The sequence below is a fragment of the Oreochromis aureus genome, linkage group 14, assembly GCF_013358895.1.
Source record: "Oreochromis aureus strain Israel breed Guangdong linkage group 14, ZZ_aureus, whole genome shotgun sequence".
Lineage (NCBI taxonomy): Eukaryota > Metazoa > Chordata > Actinopteri > Cichliformes > Cichlidae > Oreochromis > Oreochromis aureus.
In genome coordinates, this window is record NC_052955.1 from 6,186,608 (window position 1) to 6,207,369 (window position 20,762).

General features: G+C 41.1%; 1 long non-coding RNA gene and 1 pseudogene across 1 annotated transcript; both read left to right on the plus strand.

Annotated features, from left to right (window-relative positions):
• Positions 1 to 9,788: 9,788 nt before the first annotated feature.
• Positions 9,789 to 17,342, plus strand: LOC120443599. Its single transcript, XR_005615516.1, has 3 exons — positions 9,789 to 9,919; positions 17,114 to 17,200; positions 17,312 to 17,342. It is a non-coding gene; the product is annotated as an uncharacterized LOC120443599 (long non-coding RNA).
• A 1-nt stretch (position 17,343) lies between these two features.
• LOC116331803 lies at positions 17,344 to 18,401 on the plus strand (annotated as a pseudogene).
• Positions 18,402 to 20,762: the final 2,361 nt, after the last annotated feature.

Below are 20,762 nucleotides of genomic sequence, written 5' to 3' on the forward strand. Positions count from 1 at the left end.
TATGCTGACATTTTCGTATCTGCGTGCTAGCTAGCATGACGGAGTTTCTATACAGCTGGGTGGGTGCTATGTTACTGATGTTGAACTTTATTTTGTTCATATGGTTAATTATTAGAGTTGCAACCGTCCCCTAAAAAACAGAATCATCTGGTATTCAGAGAAAATATTACGCGTTTCGTACTGAGGTGAAAAGGAACACAGTTTGTCCCGGACTTCAGCTACAATGAAAAAGACACAAAGCTGAAGCTGCACAGCTGCCTCTTCTTCTCTCATTCTCTCCTCTCCTGTTTCTACTTCAATCACGAAACTGATCAATGATCAGCTGATCGGCTTTTCTCTCTTGTTTATTTATCGCCCACTTTGCGCCAGAAAGAGAAACCAGCGGATGTCGCGTTAAACAACAGCAGCAAGTTTAAGCTTGATCAGCTGTTGTTAGAATTTATTTAATATTAATTTCTAGTATCAGCTGATGTTTGCTGGAGCCACAGCTGTAAAGCTGCTGGTCATGATATCGGTTTGGTTATCTGGTGAGAGGAAACATGAAGATGAAACCAGGAGATGTCCTTACTGAATCATCAGAGCTGAACAGGTGATGGAGAAACAGGTTTACCTTTTTAGGTGACATGAATGAGTTGAAGGAAGTTATGAACTGTTTCTGAGAGACAAATAACACCAGGATCCTTTTCTAAGTAGCTGACAGCTGATAACTGTGCAGGGGCGGGTCTAGCAAAGTGTTGCCAGGGGGGCAGGTTCTCAGCTTGTTATAATTCTAGACAAAGGGGAGTAGCAATTTTAATACATAAAAATATTAATTTCACAGTACTCGATACAGTTATAGATCCAGAAGGCAGATTCTTAATCATTAAACTATCTATACTTGATAAAAAGCTATGTATTGTAAGTGTATATGGTCCAAATGTTGATGATCCTCATTCTTTCACAGTTTTTTTCAGTGCACTCTCTGAACACTTAGATGGCACACTTGTTCTTGGAGGCGACCTCAACCTGGGACTAAATGAAGAAATGGATAGGCTCAATACAGCAGGAACTCAGCGTAATTGGCAGTCCACAAATATAATCAAACAGTATATGAGCGACTTTTGGTCTTTGCGATGCATGGCGCCCCTTCACCCCACCAGTAAGGAATATACTTTTTCTCACATGTTCATCACTCCTACTCTCGTCTGGATCATTTTTTGGTCAGCAGCTCACTGCTGAGTGACATTTCAGACATTGAGATTCATCCTATAGCTGTCAGCGATCATGCTCCTGTATCTTTAACACTAATGCACAAGAATAATACTACGCCAAGTAAAAACTGGAGATTTAATACATCACTGCTTAAAGATGAAGACTTTATTAAATATTTTAAAAAGAGTGGACTTCATATTTAGACTTTAATGACACTCCCGAACATCAGCTTCTGTTTTATGGGAAGCAGGGAAAGCTGTGATGAGAGGTAAAATAATTTTTCTCATCACATAAAAAAAAAAAGAAAACAAAAATATTCAGGAATTAGAAAAAACCATCAAATCACTAGAAGAAGCCTACGGCGTCCCACCAAGATCAGGAAACACTGAACAAAATACGCAAAACAAAACTAGAATTAAATGAGATAATTGATAAAAACAAAATTCTTAGTACAAAGACTACGCTTACAAAATTATGAACATAGTAATAAATCTGGTCAATTTCTAGCAAACCAGCTAAAAATAAATAAAGAAAAAACAACTATATGTGCTGTTCAAGATTCATCTGGGAACACAATATATGAACCGAAACAAATAAACAACATTTTCAGGGATTTCTATAAAACGTTGTATTCACCACAAATAAACCCATCTAAAAGGAAATTGATCAGTTTTAGACAACATAACTCTCCCAAAATTATTAGACACTCAAGCAATGGCACTGGATTCGCCACTGACATCAGGTGAACTCCAGGAAGCCCTGATAAGTATGCCCAATAATAAGGCTCCAGGTCCAGACGGCTTTCCTGCAGAATTCTACAAAGAATTCTGGACGATTCTAGCACCAGTTTTTACAGAACGTTGTTGGAAATCAAAGAAAATGGCAGACTTCCATCAAATATGAATTCTGCAAACATTAATCTCCTGCTAAAACCAGACAAAGACCCTGTATATCCCTCAAGCTATCGTCCAATATCCCTTATAAATGTAGACCTTAAAATAATTTGCAAAGCTCTCTCGAAGAGACTAGAGAAAATAACCCCCTCTTAATTCATCCTGACCAAACTGGTTTCATAAAAGGTAGGCACTCATCAACTAACACACGTAGATTACTTAATTTGATAGACTACTCATACAGTAAAAATCTTGAAACTACAATATTTTCTTTAGATGCAGAAAAAGCGTTTGACGGAGTTAACTGGAAATTTCTATTTGCAACTTTACATAAATTTGGTTTTGGATCTTCTTTCATCAACTGGTTAAAAATATTATATAATTCCCCAACAGCTTGTGTCAGAACAAATGACCAGACATCCTCCAGCTTCTGTCTCCTGAGGGGCACCAGGCAGGGATGCCCACTCTCCCCTTCACTGTTTGCAATTTTATCGAACCACTAGCAGCAGCAATTAGACAGAATTCAGTAATTAAGGGCATAAAATGCAAGAACGTGGAACATAAAATCAGCCTTTATGCGGATGATGTGTTACTCTTTCTCCAAAATTCACAAACCAATATCTCTGGGGTGATTGAACTGATAAACTCTTTTGCAAGAATATCAGATTACTCAATTAACTGGTCAAAATCTACAGTCCTTCCGATTAATTGCTCCTTCCATAATTCCTCTTCTACTCCACTGCAATCGGGAAATATAAAATATTTAGGTATTAATGTTTCTCCCAAGCTTGCAGATCTAACTAAATTAAACCATATCCCACTTTTAAAGAAAGTAGAAGGTGATCTGGCTAGGTGGAAATGTCTACCCATATCACTCATGGGAAGGGTTGCCGCTATAAAAATGATGGTATTACCAAAAATAAATTATTTATTCTCAATGATCCCAACTAAACCGCCGCAAGATTGGTTCAGATCTCTAGATTCATATATGTCCAAATTCCTTTGGAAAAATAAGCCCCACGTATCAGCTTAAAAACACTACAAAAGACCAAGGATAAAGGAGGATTAGAACTACCTAACGTTCAGCACTACTTCTTAGCCAACAGGCTTCAGTTTATCTCAGGATGGCAAAACATACCCTCTTAGATGAACCTTGGCTAGATGTAGAACAAGCACTTTGCAATAATCTAGAGATTTCAGATCTACCATTTATCAGCTCAAACATCCAACGACATGAGTGCTTCAAAAGCATCAACATCAGCTCTCTGACAGCATGGTGGGAGTTTCTGAAGTTGACAGAGTCTTCATTAATCCCATGCAAACGTACACCTATCTGGAACAACCCTGACATATTACAAAACAATAATATGATAAACTTTTCAGATTGGAGTGGTAAAGGAATCAAATATTTAGAACATATACTAGAAGGAACAGAATTTATTTCATTTGACAGACTAGTTACACAATATGGGATCAACAAGAAAAGATTTTTAGAATATCAACAAATTAAATCCATAGTAAAAAGAGATTTAAACCGGGTCAAGTTGAACTACAAACACCACCAAGTGTGGTTCAATTTCTTACTCTTAAAACCCCAAATTACTATCCAAAATATACAGAATGCTTTCTAAAATAGATGAATCAATATCACTTCCTATTGCAAAATGGGAAGCGGATTTATCAGTTAACTTTGACCAAAACTTCTGGTCTCAGATTTGCTTAAAAACTTTTCATCTAATTAGAAATCCCAGTCTTCAATTAATTCAATACAAAATACTACATAGAGTGCACTATACAGGTCATCGGATGTTCAAGATGGGCTTTACGCTCTACCAACAACTGCTCACACTGCCAAACCAATTCACCGGACAATTATATCCACGCACTTTGGTTCTGTCCACCAGTTCAGAAGTTTTGGCGCGAGATATGTGAAGACTTATCAAAGTGTCTGAATGTAACATCCCAACTTCCCCTTTAGAGTGTTTGTTGGGCAGCTTAGATAATGTCACTCCGGAAAAGAATATAGCCCATATGGTTTTCACTGCCCTATGCATAGCCAAGAAAACAGTCCTCATGAACTGGAAAAATAAAATAATCTTAATTCTAACCAATATAGAAATTATCTATTAGATCACATTAGTCTTGATACAGCCTCTGCCACCACATCAGATCAATTGCTCTGGGCTCCTTTGATCAGCTCCATCACCTAGTGGGGTGGGGGTCTTAGTTTGGTCCCACCTTCACTGTTGTGATTGGTGTGGGGTAGGGACAGGCTTAGGGCATCGGGGGTTCCCCGGAGCATCTTCCTTGGGGGCTCAACCCGGGTAGCGGTCATGGCCAATTAGGGGCTCTGTTGGCTCTTAGGTGACGGTTTCCTCGTGGCTGCGTGCAGCAGGGCTAGGGAGGGTCTGTGCTGACGGACGTGGGTTACTGACCTGGTAGCCTGGTGCATCGAACCACCTGGGGGCTCTTCAACTGGTGGGGAGGTTGTCACATCCTGCAGGAGCCTTCCTCTCTTCAGGAACTCTCTCTGCAGGAGGGGAGATACAGGAGAGGTGGAGGAAGATCTCAGCCTGGGCGTCTATTGTCTTGTGTAGTCTGGAAGATGAGTGGATGATGGGTGGGTGCAGTTTTCTCTGTGGTGGGGTCAGGTGGACTGTCCCGGGCTCTGTGGGGCCGGGAGGCGCTGCTCCACTGGGCCCCGGTCTGGATGGGCCTGGGCCCCTTTCCCTGGCGGGTTGCAGAGTATGGGGTGCCTACTGGGGTCAGCGGGGAGTTGACCCCAGGAGGGGTCACTGCCCTCCCTTCCTTCCTCCCCATCTCCAGCTGCCTCCCTCTTCCCGCTCCACCACAATCACCCACACATGCAGGGCCTTGGGGTAGGGGTGTGTCACCAGGGTGCAGAGGAGACATCCCCCCTCTGTCCCCTTCTGGCTGCCTCTGCCTCAATTTTATCCCACAACTTAGACATTCACATTACTCACACTCTCATTACACATACATATAGGATCTTGGGGTGGGCACGCTAGACGGATTCCAATCACCATCAGGGTGTACACCTCACCCCTGGCGCCGCTGCCCACCTCTCAATTTTAAATACACGTAGACATTGAGGGCTAGCAGGAGGGGCTATACGCTACCTGCTGCTCTGGCAGGTAGCTCCATGCCCTCCTGGGTTTTAAATGCACCTTAGAACACACATACATCAACACTACATATGAGCGGGTGGAGGGAGGTTTGGAGTCTTCCTACACCCCGTGCTCTCTGCGGCCTGCTGGAGCGGGGGGGCTAGGAGGAGGAGTTGGCCGTCCGACTGGGGTCTGGAATGTGGGCCTCCTGCTGCTGCGGAGTCGGGCGGTCTGCTTCTCCCACCGCAGGGAAAAAGGGTAACACCACCTGGGTCTGGGTGCAGTTTCCCCTCCAGGGGCAAGGGTACCTAGACCCGGGGCTTAGAGTACGCTTGGGGGAGTGTGATTGTGTGTACAGTGTCTCTCTATGTCTGTCTCCACGTTGGGTGAGTGTTGAGAGCATGAGGGTGGGAATAGATGTTTGTATCTGTGTGTGCCTGTTTGTCTGTGTCTATATGTCAGGTTGGGTATCAGACCCCACCTCTCTGGGGACATCTCAGGCCCTCCAAGGTTTGGAGGCCCATCTCCCCTCAATACCACTTCCCTGCCGGTGGCAGACGCCTCAGACATCGGTGCGTTGGTGGTTCTTTGTGTCCGGGGTGGGCGCCCAGGTACCCACCGGCTCACTCCTTGGCGGCTGCTTATCGGGCATGGAGCCTGGGGCTCGCTCGGGCCACTTCGGGATGGGGTGCCTCGGCCTCTCGGCCCGGGGCTCGGTCACCAGGCACAGCTGGCTGCCAGCGGAGCTCACGGGCACGCCACTGCAACCCCCTGGCTTCTGCTCCGCGGCTGCTGAGTGACCCCTCATCTGGGACTCTCCTCAGCTCTTTTTGGGATAGTGGCGCAGCTGCCCTCTGTTGGTCTTCCTTGGTCTCTTGTGTTCTGGGGGTCTCTGGATGTCTAGAGTTTTGATCTCCTCCATACCTGCTTCATGCCCTGGAGGTCGGGGCAGTGGCCCCCACACCCTCTAGCAGATCATTACATGAAGGAACCTCTTAAAAACAAGCGCGCTTCATGCTCACAGGTGCACACACGGGTGATCACACACACAAACCACACCCTCTTTGGCTCCTACCTCAAAGCACACTGTGCGCTGTCGATCTCACGTGCTGCACCATAATGTTTAATATTTAGTATTTACTGTCATATTCCCATATATCATTGTGATCTTGTTTATTACTCTTGTCTTCTTCTGCTTGCTTTCTTTTTCTTTCTCAACAGGTGATCCAGGTGATCGATATTTTTTTTTTTTGTCTGCTTATTCTGTTGGTTTTGTTTTTGCCCTTTTTCCCCGTCCCTCTTCTCAGGTTTTTTTTTTTCTTTCCCTTTTTTTCTCCCTTTCTTTCCACCAGTCAAGTCTGTCCCGTATTCAGCAAGTGAAAATAAAATAAACAATAAAGGTGAATCAGATGGACCATTACGGCAAGGCTGGGATGGTCCATTTGGTAAAGTAAATCCGTTGGGCATCTTTCTTCGCCTTTAGACAATAATTCTGATGGCAAAAGAACCAAACGGGACAGGTTAAAAAAAAACAAAAAAAACAAAACAATGTTTCTCAGTTAGATCCACTTGCTGGTGACATTCAGTTGCACACGATGGGTAACGAATGAGTCAAACCAAAGTAGTTATATCCACTTTTTATAAATGGAGGCTCCACCTAGCAGACCAACAAGACCTGTAGGAGTCTGTTGAAGTCCCAGACACCAATGTGAGTCAATCCATTAGCCCTCTATGTTAAAGTTTTACATTTTGCTGCATTATAAAGTGTACAGAGCTGCGTTCCCCCTTCACAGTTACTGTACAGCAGATTAATTTTCTTTATAATTCATCTCTCTGGATACTGGTAAGGCTTAAGTTTAAGGATGTGGCGCTTTGATTAACACGTGTGCCGACAGAGGTAGTTGTAGCTGATAGCTGGCCTATTGCTGGTGCTTGTTGGATGATTTTAATTAAATTACCTGACAAATCACATGTCCTGCTGTATAACAGAGTCCATCTAAGAAGCTTGTGCTTCTGTTTGTGTGAGCAAAAACTCTGTTATAATAATACTAATTAATATTTAACTGTAATTAAAATGATGGCATTACTATAATTAAAACCCAGCCAATGCAACAAAGAGGACAATGTTTCTGCTGTGCAGCTATGATCTCTGGTTGTGGATTTACAAACTTCTACAACTGTCCTCAGTTATTATTGAAAGAGTTGTTTTGGTTATCTCTCAGTGAAACCAGGAGGTACAATGGGTCAGCTTCTGTTAGCAACTTGTGAGAGTAGTTTATGTGCTACAGTGAACTATGATTAGCAAAATACAAAGTATTGTTAACGCAGGAACACCCAATCAGTGAATCACTGTTCAACTATTCAAATCACCTTTGTCATGTTTGAAAGGACAGAGTATCCACATCACGCTGGACAAAACTTAAGGAAATGAATTCCATATCAACAGAGAAATGAGCAGAAGCATTTGATCATCGTACAGCGTGGTTCCCAGTTTTGCCAGAGGGGAAGCAGAGTACTTCCAAAACAAGGAGATCACTGTGAAAATCTTGTCTATAAATGTTACCAGCAGCTGTTCCTGCTAAACAGAGTGTACTCAGTGACCTCTGTAGAGGAGTGCCATCATATATGAATAGTTTAATTTCAGACCCCAAACACAGTTTTTTTTTCTTTTCTTTTTTTTTACAGCCAAAAAAGGCTGGCTTTTTAAAATCACGAAGCCACCCAGTGGTACAATCAGTGGAGAAGCAGACAGGAAGATGATGTCATCCTCCTCAGGATGCTACAAAGGAGTGTCCATGTTAAAGCGAGCTTAAAATGAATAGTGCTGAGTTGGTAAAATGTAAAGTTGGTGTTGCTGAGTGTGCAATACATCTACCACCACTCTTCAGCTCAGAGATGTTAGGCTAGCCCGCGGTTAAATGTGCAGTTTGCAGCTAGTAGTTGGGTTGCAACTCACTGAGCAGCTTTATCTATCATTCTTCTTCTTCTCTAAGCTTCTGAGTCATTATTCTTCTATACATACTGGATAATGCAGGGTTCCCACACATAATAGCTGTATATACATATTCACATCTCATCTGTCAGTCATGGCCACAAATGAAATTCTAACATTTTAAAAAAAGAAAGAAAAAAAAAAAAAGAGAGAAGAAAAAAAAGAAATTTCAAAATGTGTGCCCTTTTCACCTGGAATCTATGACTGAAAAAAAAAAACTTAATGTTTGAGTGTAGGAAAAACGTTTAACGAAACCGAATATTCAAGTGATAGTGAACAAAACAATTCTCTCCGCTCACACTTCAACCACCATTTTTTCCCCTATCTGATCTGCTCACCATTTACAAGACATCTACTAAGCCTAAAACACAATAAAACCCCTAATCATTTATATATTTAGACCACGCTTCTTGCATAACTATCACAGAGTAAAGTAAAATTCAGTGTGGAGAAATCCATGTTCCCATTTCTACTTTGGGGTTAAAGGTAACACTTCCTCCTCACTCCTTAGAACTGGGGAGGTCAAAATGCGGAAGAAACATATCGCCTGTAACTGACTACTAAAAGTTTGTTTTTACAACATTTCTTACCATTTTGCTCTTTGGTGTTTAAGCTAAAATCTCAGTCCTACAAACTGACCGTTAAGCGTCGACGTAAGAGGAAATAATGAAGCAGATCATGACGCTTTCCGCCTAAAGAGGATTGAACCATTTCTTGAACATTAGGGTGGAGGTGGATCACTGGTATGCTTAATTTTACCCCCAAAATCTAGAAAAGAAAGTTAACCGCCAGGTTAATTCTGAATAAATTAAAATAATGTATATAAATTAAAATATAATAATTTAAAATTATAATAACTAAAAGCGACATTAACCCCCTAGTTCACAAAGCCTTAGAATCGCTTCTGACCACATTTCTAGAACGGTTTTTGTTGGATGTTGAACATAGTCGCTGGAAAAAAAAGCGCCTGGACTTCTTTTTAGTTTCTTGAAGACGTTTCACCTCTCATCCGAGAAGCTTCTTCAACTCTAAAGTTCTCTTAGTTCTATGTTTAATACTAAGATCACTAGCAAGTGGCGAGGCTTGTTTCTAGATTAATTTCAAAACCATAAAGTTTATTCAGTCTACTATATCTATTACGATCAATCTAAATACTGTTTTTCTAAATACCCAACTTGTAGATTTACCCTACCCTAATACAGCTTACTGTTCTCATTGCGCCTTTCTCCTTTTTCCCCCTGTGTGTCTTGGCCAGAGTGATTGTTGTTATTATTATCATAGTTTCTTGTAGGTATTGTTTTTACTGCCTTTGTTTATGATAATAATAATAATAATAATAATGATCATCATCATCATCATAACAATAATAATAATCATCATAATCATAATAATAATAATAACAATAATAAAAACTGACCTTTACCTCGCAAACCCCAATGCGGCTGCGCTTAACTACGTAGCTTTGTTATTGTCACGCGACCTCTGACGCTGCACAGCGCCAACTTGTCGAGTTGTTACTGGTAAATGCTAGAAATGATGAAATATCTAGTAATACGTTTTGCTGACGCTTGATTAAGAGTTATATAAGTGAAACTTTAGGTTTTTTATCAGCGTTAAATTGTGCTCAGCTGGTTAAACACCTGGCTGACGTTAAAGTTCATGGTAGCGAAAGTAACTGAACGAGGAAGCGTTTCCAACGATTGACAGCGCTGACAGTAAGTTTACTTTTAGTTCCCGTGAAGTGAATGTCATTGTATCTTGTGGGGCATTTTATTCCTTAGTAATGGAATATTGTGTTTTCCAAAGAACATCAGCATAAAGTTTGTTGTTAAGCTATTTTAAACTGACTTGCAGACTTTTTTTCTAATTGCTAAGTATTATTGACTGTATCTGTTCAACTACAGTAACATTAACCAGAGGATACCTTTCTTATATTACTCTGGATCGCGGTGTTGGGGTTGCATGATATCTAAGGCTGTAGTGTATGTATGTTTTGACTGTACATATACACCGCCATGTGACTCTGACATTTCCTGAACATCAAAGAAATTTGCATTTATAAGCTCATGGGGGAAAGAGGACTCAGTCTTTAATAATGAATATTAGTTAAATTTCTTATGTGTGCTGTTAGATATCAGCAAAAGGCATCTTAACTCATCATATTAAAGCAGGACAAGCAGTGGTATTCTTTTTCTTATAAAGGCTTCAGATAAAATCTAAAGTCTGGACTTGTAAAAAGATTTTTATTAAATGCATTGCTGTTTGTGATTCATATTGCTTGCCGGAAGCTCGTCCTTGGACGGCCTGCTAGCTTGTCCAGAGGGATTGAGAGCTCCCCGAAAGGGTAAAAGTAGGCTCGTCTTAACAGATTGGTAGCCTCCGGGAACGCGCGTAATTGTCTGTCTTTATTGTTCATTTTGTTGGTGGAATAAGTTGATTTCTACAGCACAATAAGAAGGCTGAACTATTCCACTAATTTGTTTACTGTTGGTCGCTGAAGTACTGGTGAACTGAGAGGAAGGTCGTGTTTCATCACGTAGCAGGTGACACCGCTTTCAAGAATAGCTTGAAAGTAGAAGGGCGTGTCAGCTACCTCTCTCTGTTCTCGTGCCAGTGAAAGCGCCGCAGGTGTGTGTGTATTACTAAGCGCTAAAAGAAGCATAAACTAATAATAGGTAATAAAACAACAAAACTCACTGCTGATGAGCAGTGGCTAGAAAAGAAATGTCCAGGCGCCCGGACAAATTAGTGCATGTAGATGGAGAAATCCTAAGAAAACAAAATGCCCGACATGGGAGGAAAGTGTAGCCCTCCGCTTTAACAAAACTAAAAGAAACCTTACAGGCAGAAATAAATACTGAAAAAGATCCAAAAAGAAATCAAAGCATACACAAGAGTTGTAATATTTTAAAGCATGGAAAGAGGAATGAAGTGGAATAAACAAAAGGTTAAATTAAGGTTAACTTAAATTAAAGCAATGAAACATAATTGGGAAGACAACCAAGTTGAATGAATAGAATGCGTGAAACCAGATAATTCACACAAAATATATTAAATAAAATAGAGAGATGCATAAGGCATATTAAGGCTGTGTCATTGTTCAGCTAAGGAAAATGTCTCCAGCTTGGGAAGGTGTGAAGCTGCAGATTCACACAGACCCGTGATGGATACATAATAAAATATAAACTAATATGCTATTGTATATTAGTAGTAAAGTAGTGTATTGTAATATACTGTTGCTGTTATAAAAAGGAAAAACAATACAATGATAACATTAATAATGACATACTATTAATAGGAAGAGGCACCTCAGTCAGTTATGATGTGAGGTGGATGATTGTTAAAAGTAGTCTGATTCAAGCTTAAGGTTTGCTCAAACTCAGTACAATGATATAGGAGATGAAGAAAATAAGGAAATAACTACACTAATCAGGTGCATAGAGACACTTGACCTGCTTGTAAACCTGTCATCTTAGATGAGACTTTGTTAAGATGAAGAGCAAACCTATACTAACAACTAATGAGCCAAACCCTGTATACAACAGCTAAAGCTACAAGATTGAGAAGCTGAATTAAATATGTGGACACTACCAAGCTAATGAGGAGCGGTGACGCCGCATGGAGATGCTGGTTTTGCTCACTACAATTGTATAAATAGAGTTTGAATTCATTACTGTGGATGTACAGTGAGTGACCTCTATATATCTTGAAAAGCATGTCTGAAATACTCGTATGAAAGCATATTTTGAGTGATTTTAACTGTGTGAATGCTGTGAGTAGTAGGTTTTGAGTGATTGGGTGTGATTTGTACAAAAATAATAAAACATAAGTAATAATAACACTACAAAGGTTCATAGTAGAGTGTGTGAACAAGTGGAAGTTTGAGAGAAAAGGCAGTGTGTGTGATGATTCCTGATGTCTGAAAGAGCTCAGTTTAAAAGTGTGTGTGAAATAAAGGTGTATCGTTTTTAGATCAAGGGATTTAGATTGTTTTAGTAGAATTAAAGAGGGTTTTAGACTATAAATACAATGAAAGACAGAGTCTGCAGAAACAGGAAATGTGTGCCTGTCAGTGACAGGAAACCGTGTGTGTGTGAGGAGATAGGTTGAATTTAGAACTCATGATAAGATGCATGAATTAAACCGTATTGTAATAAATACTTGCAATGAAGAAAGCAGCTTACACTCAATTAATATGAACGCAAAGCCTTGATGATGCCATAGGCAATTTGTTTTATTTTTGTTTGTTTGCTTAGTTTGAAAAATAAATAAATTTGTGATCATACTTGTGGATCACAGTGGCACATAATGATTAGGCATATGATTTACTAATGGAGATGTAATAACTTTATTCTAAAATTCAAGGAGAACAAACAAGAACAACACCTTCAGTTGTGTCTTGTTGTTGTTCTCTGTGTAGTGTGCTGAGTTTTGTTTTTTGTTCCTTTTTTAAATGTTGCTTGAGTGATGAGCACTGTAACTTCTGAAGTAGCTCTCACCATGCGTCCTTGATGATGATGATAAGTCCAGAGCCAGCTGAGAGCTGGGTTATCTGTTTTGTTTTATGTGACAAGGCTGAAAAATTAAAACTTAGTTTCTTGTTTTGAAAAAAGAAAAAAAAGAGAGAGGTTTTGTGTTTCTCAGCCAAGAACAACTACAATTTCATTTTCTGTTTTGAGACAGGATAATAATAATAATAATAATAATAATAATAATAAAACAAAGAGTGATGTTTTGCTTAAGTGTTGAAGCAGGCTAATACTGCAACATACCGTCTAGTGCATGATCTGCAGCAATATATGAAATCATTTTATTTATCTTTAAATAAACTCCACTTATGGAGACCTGAAGTCACATGCTTAGGGCACACCCTCAGGTGAAGGCAGAAAGCTACTAAACAAAGAAAAGAAGCCATACAAAATGCGCCACAGCCACAAAACTAAGTATTCACATTCTTTCTGACTCTTTGTGAGCCTGAGTTATGACCTTGGCTCCCTGTTTTTCTGCTTCCACCAAGGGTGGGGTGACGCCCCGGCATGTGCTCTGTTCTCTTTACTATCACAAAGAAAAAAAAGAGAGGCCCCTACTCTCTGAATACAATATTCTCTTCATAACTCGGCAGTATGAAATGTCATGAAACAGTGTAACTCACTCACAGTAAATCAGCAGTATAGGATAATACAAACCTATCTAATAAATCTAATGATCTTCAAATTCTTTTAACTAAGAAGTGTGATGCAAACTAAAACTACATACTGATTACACAAGAAGTATGATGTGGCCTACAGCAGTATCATGATTCACTCATTTTGATTACAGGTATAATGTAATATATGACAGCTAAATTTACCCACTACTGACATTTAACTCTCCAGCTTGCAGGACAATAGGTGAAACGTTTGTGAAAACAGAGAAGGAAAAATAAAGACACAGAGAGAGTCTGGTATGACCAAGCAGTGACCAGACAATAAATTTAGTTGGTAATACAATAAATTGTGAGATGCTTTCTGCTTGATTGATGCAACACAAGTAATTTACTGTATGGAGGAAATTCTCTTTTGTGATAATCTTTTGAACATGCATTTCTGTTGACCTGTCAATTTAGCGCATTATAAGCTGATGTGCAAATTAGTTGATTGATATTAGATTTGAAAAAATAACTGTATTATAAAATAAGTGAATAAGATGTAACAACGGTTGAAATTAGTTTCTTGTTTCTAGTGTGTAGAGAAGGTTTTATCATGGCACACATCTGTTTACATGGGAGGAAACTCCTCATGTGATGCGACATTTAGCAATTTGCAAGTGTGCAGCACATCAGAAGAATGACTATGAAATTACAAAGGAAACAATTTTACTGACAAAGGATGATCAAAAGCAGCTCCCACAGCTGAGCAAAAGAAATGGCTGAAATGCGGAGCGCAACTAAAAGATGACTTGATGATTTGTGAAGGAAAACCAATACTTCCAAAATCTCTACACAAAACAGCAGTTTAGTGACACATGGAGTTACTCTCCATGTGTCAACAGGAGGGATAGTAGATATAATCTCCAAAACACTTTTACACTCTAAATTTCAAACTTCAGCAAAAGAATTTGTCAGAACATGCAGGATTTGCCAAAAAAAAAAAAACACAATGCACAAGGGAATCTCAGACCAAAAGAGGTCATTTTCCCACACCACCTCATCCTTTCCACACAATCCACATGGATTTTATTGAACTAAATGAATGCCAAGGCTCAAAATACGCTCTAGTGATCATAGACGTATTCTCAAAATGGCCAGAAATCTACCCAGTAAAGAAAGCAGATGCCATTTCAGTAGCAAAATGCTTATGTAACCATTTTATTCCAACATATGGCATCCCCACTCTGATAAGATCAGATAATGGGGGACACTTTCTCAATAAGGTAATCAGCAAAGTCTCTGAAGCACTAGGATTCAGCATCAAAAATCACTGTGCTTATCACCCGCAAAGTGCAGGATTAGCGGAAAGAACTAACGGCACAATAAAACAGAGACTTAGAAAATGTATGGAAGAAACAGGGAGACCATGGCCTGAGTGTATAGGCCTAGTAAAAATGTGTGATGAGACTAACACAGGGTTCTCAGAAACTCACACCTTTTGAAATCATTCATGGCAGACCATTTCCACTGCCAATCACAAGTGAACCTTTAGATAAATCAATCAGAGAGACCACACTAGCAGAATGGATGTCGGTTACTAGAAAACAAAGATATTGTTTTGAACAATAAACTGCCTTCTGAATCTTCTCCAGTATCTTGCAGGTTGAAGCCAGGTGATTGGGTCCTGATTCGAGTTCTCCATAGAAAGAATTGGAGCTCGCCCGCTGGGAAGGCCCATACCAAGTGCTCATCACCACACCAACCGCCTGTAAGATAGCAGAGAGACCATCTTGGATTCACCAAAGCCACTGCAAGAAAGTGAGTGACAGCCTAGACTCATAGACTCCAGCACCCCTACCTTCTGGTGATCTACCTGGTGAAGAGAGGGCTGATTGGGTATATCCCGCCTCTACTTCTCGCCAGTAGTCTACTCACCCGAGGATCTAGGTGTGTTTGGCTGTCATGAAGACACTCGCCGTCCCTAGCAGCTGTCCTCCTGCTCCTAGCAGGACTCCTCGCACTTTTCGAGGACAATAAAGAACAAAACACAAGCCAAACGTGCCACCAGCTTTTCGGGCGTTGGCTATCAGCATAATAAAATCATCATCAACGAGACAAGCTCATCTACCATCTACCGCTTAACTTCCTTAGTATCTTTCAGGGACCACCCCAACACGAGATAATCACCATTGAAGACGCTGGACTTGACAATGGAACGTGTGATCAACTTTTCTGGATCAACTTCAACGTGACGAACCGAACACATCCATTCACTTCCCAGTGTTCTTGGACCAAACCCCAGGAAGAACCACTCCATGTGCTACCGACAAGACAACGGTAACAGACCGCTGGGAAACACCACTAATTGTAATCGGACCGCTGGAAACGGAGAAGGTGCCCCTGTGAACACAGCCAACCCCTCTAATGGCACCTACTGGGTGCAAGGAATGGCCTGGCTGTGTGGACGACGTGCCTATTTCATACTGCCCCCAGGATGGACTGGCATCTGCGCCCCAATCTTCATCTCTGACCACACCTTCAGAATAACTACGGGAAACGCCACGAGGACTCGACGACGAAGAGATGTCTCTGCAGTGCAGCCACATAACCCCATGTGGGGATCAGATGTTCAAGCTCTGGACGACTGGCCAGAAGGTTACTCACGCCCTGTTTCCCTGGGTAGGAGTTGGAAAACATGCTTTACGAATTGAAACTCTGGACTATCGTTTTGGACTGTTTTTGAATGCTTCCTGTAAGATCAACAAGGAACAAAATGAAGAAATTGACGCTCTACGCATTGCAGTAATGCAACACAGAGTAGCATTGGACATGATTCTCGCTGAAAAAGGGAGGACTATGTGTCCTCTTTAACAACACATGCTGTACATACATTCCAGATAATGTACACTCATCCAATATGACTGATGCTCTGAACACACTGAGACAACTCAGGGCTGCACAACAACAAGACTATGTCACAAACACTGAAGATTGGCTTACATGGTTGATAAGCGGCTCATGGAAGTCCCTTTTGATTAAAGGATTAGTTTTTGTGGGAGTTTTACTGTTATTGCTTTGCTGTTTTACCACATGTATTCTTCCCTGCATACAGTCCATGACAAACAAGGTGATCGCAGTCCGTGTACAGGCATATTTGACTCTGCCCATGGACGAAGACGAAGATGACCCTCCTAAAGATGACTTATCTATGATGTTGTAATTGATCTGTGAATGACATGCTGATTAAAAATGCCAAGCCAAGAAATCATGCATAGATAACAAGCAGATTGTTTAACTATTAAAGAAGTCAAACAACAGGAGGGAAATGTAAAAAGATTTTTATTAAATGCATTGCTGTTTGTGATTCATATTGCTTGCCGGAAGCTTCGTCCTTGGACGGCCTGCTGGGCGGAGAGCACGCCTGTGTAACATGTCTTGATAAAAGAGGAACGGAATGTTCCAGTAAGATAGCCACATACTGTTGTATAGTCATTTTTCTGAGAAGAGCGAAAATACGCCGCCCTGTTGTGTGGGCACCAGTGACTATAAATGCATGAATAAAAAGGTACACTGTGTGACTCTCACTTGAGACGTTCACCCATGTACATGTGATTAAGTATTTTGTCTCACTGTGTTTCTGTTTGCCTTGGCAGACTTCTGTTTGGGATTTTCCCTTAACAGGACTTCTGCTAGTAATTGAATTAAAATAAACTGTAACAACTTGAGCTTTCTCTGACAATTCTTTCTGCTTTCTAATGTTTGTGTTTTGTCTTAACAACAGCCCAGCACTTCCTTATTAATACAACTCGTAGTCAAGTAGAGGCAGTTTCGATGCATCTGAGTCTTTCAAAGCTGATACTCAGAGATTGTGAGAGCATTACCATAAATTAATCTGAACCCTTTCTCTAATAACTTATAAATGTGAATTTTATGGTAACCGAAAATGTCTGAAAAATAATCAGGCAGTTGTTTTCCCTAGGCTATTTTCAGTATGCGAAACAGACAGAGGGATCCCAGCTGGGCTTGCTGCTCCTTGCCTCCCAGGTGTTTCAACTGGGTCTGAACAATATCCCTCCCATCACTCTGGCTGTCCTGGCTCTCAATGTGTACCTTTACCTATTCCCTGCTGCCCCACTGTTTCAGGTAAATACACCAAATATACCTCTAAAGATGGAGACAAAGTCTGTCCATTTTTAATGTCGACCAATATTTATACACCACAAGGTTGACTATTTTGTTTTATCCAGTGCAGTAGCCCTGAAATAATTGTTTTAAAACTGTGTTACTAAATTGTTAGAATATAATCAACGAAAATGTATAATTACATTAATGGGAAAGTTGTTTATCAAGTAGAAAGATTATGTGCAGATCTCATAATAACTAAAGTAAAAATATACTTTTTTATGATAGTATTCTAAATAGTATTTAAAAAATGTATTATCTCTTAATTTCCTAGGCCTGTGTTAGTGTGCAGCAGGCCTACTGGTTAAAAGACTGGCGTGACTCCTGCTGTCCCCACTGCACCATGCAGACGACTGGCATCTTTACTTCAACATGGTGTCCTTCCTCTGGAAAGGTAGAAGGCTGGAGCAACGGCTGGGTGGGCCCTGGTTCCTTTACCTGCTCTCAGTGTTCTCTCTGCTTACTGGACTGGTCTATCTAGTGTTGGAGGCGTTGAAGTTAACAGAGCTCATGCAGGACCAGTCGTACAGCATGGCGTGTGCTGTTGGCTTCTCAGGTATAAATTATAGGGGAAGTTCTATAATCCTTTATGTTGTAACTGATATAGAAGATTTGATCACTCTATATTTGTAAACATATATTGTATTATCTTCCTCCATATATCATGACCCACTATTTTATCTCTTTTTCCAGAAATGGCAACATCTCCTTATTCTTATGTATTTATCTTTGTAATGATTGTGCTTCTAGGTGTCCTGTTTGCTTTGAAGGTACTCAATAACCATTACTACCCCGGAAGTGTGACCTATGTGATGGGATTACCTGTGTCTAGTCGCTATGCTAGCTGGGTAGAGCTGGTGCTTATTCACATAACATCACCCGGGTGAGTTACATGTCCGTAATTCGTATCTGTAAAGTAATGGCTCCGGTTCTGGCTCCGTTCCTCTTCACCATCTACACTGCAGACTTCTCCCACAACTCCACCCAGTGCTTCCTGCAGAAGTTCTCTGATGACTCTGCAATAGTCGGCCTCATCTCTGATGGGGACGACAAGGAGTACAGAGGACTGACTCAGGACTTTGTGGACTGGTGCCAGCTGAACTACCTCCAGATCAATGCCAGTAAAACCAAGGAGCTGGTGGTAGACTTCCGCAGGCACAAACATCCTCCACTGCAACCACTGAACATCCAAGGTATGGACATTGAGGCTGTGGACAGCTACAGGTACCTTGGTGTTCATCTGAACAACAAACTGGACTGGACTCATAACTCAGACGCCCTCTACAGGAAAGGGCAGAGCAGGCTGTACCTGCTGCGGAGACTCAGGTCGTTTGGAGTAGAGGGCCCACTCCTGAAGACCTTTGTAAGGAGTAAATATTTAAACAAGATATTCTTCAGGCGAAATAAAGACACTCAAGACAGTTTAGATGGTAACAACGTGCGCACGCTGGGTGAGCGCTGCTGTCTCAGGCTCACAACCAGCGTATGCGGCAGTTCTTTATTTATAGCGTTTCAGAGTATGTGTGTATGTGTGTGTGTATGATTCTGAAGAATGGGCCCCTCTTGGTATTTGGGAGTGTATAGATAAGAACGTCCTGCTCTCCCCTTCCTGGGAGTGAAACGGCTCGTAGAGAGCCAGGTACAGAGGAGATGTCCTGGGTAAATCATATCTGAGAACACTATGCTTTTGTCTTTACTTCAGCTTCACTTCTAGTGAAGCAGTAAAATACGATTAAATGGAAAGAATAAATGGGTAAACAACTATTAACACTGAAATTAAAGATAAACTTTCAATAACGTATAAATGGAAGTGGGAATAATACTTGAAACATTTAAAAATCTCTTAACAACCTTCTATGACTCTGTGGTGGCCTCAGCCATCTTTTACGGTGTGGTCTGCTGGGGTGGCAGCATCTCTGCTGGGGACAGGAAGAGACTGAACAGGCTGATCCGAAGGGCCAGCTCTGTTCTAGGATGCCCTCTGGACCCAGTGGAGGTGGTGAGTGACAGGAGAATGGTGGCTAAGCTGTCATCACTGTTGGACAACATCTCCCACCCCATGCATGAGACTGTGACAGCACTGAGCAGCTCCTTCAGTGGGAGACTCATGCACCCACGGTGTGGGACGGAGAGATTTCGCAGGTCTTTCCTCCCCACTGCTGTCAGACTCCACAACAAAGACTTTAACTGATCAAACACACACATGTGCAATAACACTAAGTGCAATAATCTTCCTGGCATCGTTGTATTTTTTACTCAGTTGTATATAGCATTTGTATTCTATTTTTATCTTATTGTATATTCTATTCTATTTTATTCTACTGTTTATAGTATTTTATTTTATTCTATTCTGTACAGTTGTGTACTGTATTTATTCTTATTTTATTTTATTCTAATTTTTGCTTCATAACTTTTGCACTGTCCACTTCCTGCTGTGACAAAACAAATTTCCCACATGTGGGACTAATAAAGGTTATCTTATCTTATCTTATCTTATCTTATCTTATCTTAATCGGGACTCTGGATTTACTACTCAGATAAAATATAGAGATACCAGTGTGAACACTGATGCAGCTAGCAGGGCAACAGCACTTCCAGGTGTCTGTGAAGGTTCTCAGTCATCCAGGTCATCGTAGTCAAAGGAGTTTGCAAAGAAAAGCGTCTGGACTTCTTTGAGTTGCTTGAAGACGTTTCACCTCTCATCCGAGAAGCTTCTTCAGTTCTAAGGTCAAATGGCCGAGAGTCCCAGATTTAAACCCAGTGGGAGTATCCCCAGGAGAGTTTTCTCCAAGCACGACATCCCAGTGTACTTCAGACCCAGCAACACACTCAGACACAAACTGGTTCACCCGAAAGACAAAACTCCAAAACACAGACTGAACAACGTGGTGTATGCTGTACAGTGCAGTGAGGAATGCCCGGACCTCTACATTGGAGAGACCAAACAGCCACTTCACAAGCGCATGGCACAACATAGAAGAGCCACCTCCACAGGACAAGACTCAGCAGTCCACCTGCATCTTAAGGATAAAGGTCAGTCTTTCGAGGATGCCAATGTTCACATATTGGACAGAGAGGACAGATGGTTTGAAAGAGGAGTGAAAGAGGCCATCTATGTCCACTGTGAGCGACCATCTTTGAACAGAGGCGGTGGTTTACGACACCAACTGTCTGCCATCTATAATCCAGTTTTGAGTTCCCTCCCAGACGCCTTAACGCCCACTCACATCCTGGGCCATCTGACCTCA